The following is a 2161-nucleotide window of genomic DNA, read 5'->3' on the forward strand; positions in this document are numbered from 1 at the left end:
CAAATTTGCTGCAATTTAAAGCTGAATATTCAAAGGTGGCATCAGCCATAGATTGCAAATGATGCACTTGGGCACAGAAGCAGGATTTTCTAATCAAAGGGGCTGTGCTGTGTCCTCTGATAGAAGTGGAGTGAAGACAGTCCTCTAGCACTTGCAAAGAGAGGAAAGAGGAGGGGAGGTACCTTGCAGGGGAAGGTCCAGCAAGGGAAGATAGGGAACACAGGGATAAGTCACTGGCAAGGAGGATGAGAGGGATGATAGGAAAGGTCCCAGTCACCCACAGCCAAGGGAAAAGGAGGGGGGTGAAATAGGGCAGGGGCAGCTTGGGAGTGCTCTTTACTTCTTTTATTTGAAAGATGCTTCTAAAACCTGACCTCTCCTTTTTACTCATCATTCTGTTATCTAGAGCTCTCCTTGTGGGTGTTGTGTCCCCATGCTTCTCCTGTGCAATCTGTTCCTGATGCACATCTACGTGACACTCTGCTGAGCAATGCTGGAAATCCTGTAGCTAGCACCGAAGAGCTGGTATGTCACCACAGCCCAGCCCAGTGCCATTCACAGGTGGTAGTTTGGATTCCAGAAGCGTAACTTTGCCGTTAGCCTTCACCTGAAATTGTCAGCTCAGGCATGGGCAGCTGTACCCCTTTGATTTGCAAGCCAGTGGGTCTGGGTCCTGCATGGGATCTCTGAACTGTATTGTGGAGCCTGGTTGCCTGCACAGAAAACTGAAATAACTTCTGAACCACGTAATCAAATCCTGCATTTCACCAACTTAGTTCCTGTTAGTCACTGTCATTACACCTCAAGTTGCACCAGTCAGTCCTGACTGCTAGTCTTTCACTGAGTGTATTTGCTCCCCATTACCCTTTCAGAGCATCCGAATGCCCTCCAAACATTGCCTGTATCTCATAAGACTGCTGTACAATTAGAAAATACTTTCTTTGTACTACTAACAAAGAATGTCTGCAGGGTTGCATGGCAAATGTAGCGAAGGTAGGAGCAGTACCAGATTTTTCTGAGTCTCACTAAGATACACTCCTCAGCCACAAGACTGTAATTTATCTTCCTTACACGCACCTTCTCTCTCCACCATGATGAGATTTAATATCTAATCTCTATACTGAATAATAATATCTCAGCTGTCAACTGCCTGGAATTCTTACACCGGGGGAAAAAAATGAAGAACATGTATAAATGGCAAAGCAAATAGTATTCTAAGAATATTTAGTCTTTGCCAGTCAATATTGGCAATATGAACACATGTAACTAAAAATACAAGATTTTATATAATAATGGACACGATGTTGGCTCAATAACATAAGATGTATGTACATATGCACAGACTAGCCTTTATTTTAGACCTGATCCTATTCTGATTTTAAATCCTGGCTTTAGATACCTCAACACCAAATCTATAAAGGACTTCAAGCACATTGAGTTGCAAAGAATACAAGCTGTTTCTTTTCTCACACTGCTGTAAATGAAGAATAACTTCGGTGAAGCTGCTGTGGCGCCAGCAAAGGCCAGTGAGTGGGGAAGCAAGCTGGCAGTACTCAGCAAGGAGGTGAGCAGCCAGCCCTATTCCCTCCTGAAGTCTGCAAGCAGGAAATAAAGCTTGAAGAGGGGCCTGGGAAGAGCATCTTGCTCAGCATTGCAAGAGGCTCCAAGGGGAGAGCAGTTCCTGGCCGTAAAACAACTTGTGCTCTGTCTTTCTTGTGGCCCAGGTCAAGATCTCTAATCTCTAATCCTGTGTTCAGCTCTGCAGCTCTGCCTTTTACATGAGAGAGGGGCAATAAATTACCTCCATGGTACCTTCCCCTGCTTGCTGATTGCTGACCATGAACAGGCTGGCGATGATGTTTGGGCTAGCAGTGGCGTTAAGAGTCCAGCTGTGGTCTGTGTTATTTTTCCTGTGCAGTGTCCCGTTTGTGGCTTCAGGGCCTCCGATGGTCAGAGGCTGTCCCTGCTGTAGGAGGGTTTCACCAGAAAGCGAGAAGACCTCCTGTGCTGCTGAGAAACAATGCCCGACCCAAACTAACGCCACTCAGGTCTCTCAGGTTTCTTTTCTTTGAAAGCGATAGCCCAAGTATCTGTTGTGAGCTTGGAGGGGCGGGAGAAGGGAGAAGAGGTTCTCACATGATGGTGTAGTGGCTGGGGAACC

Source organism: Pygoscelis adeliae, unplaced genomic scaffold, assembly GCF_000699105.1.
Source record: "Pygoscelis adeliae isolate BGI_AS28 unplaced genomic scaffold, ASM69910v1 Scaffold386, whole genome shotgun sequence".
Taxonomy (NCBI): domain Eukaryota; kingdom Metazoa; phylum Chordata; class Aves; order Sphenisciformes; family Spheniscidae; genus Pygoscelis; species Pygoscelis adeliae.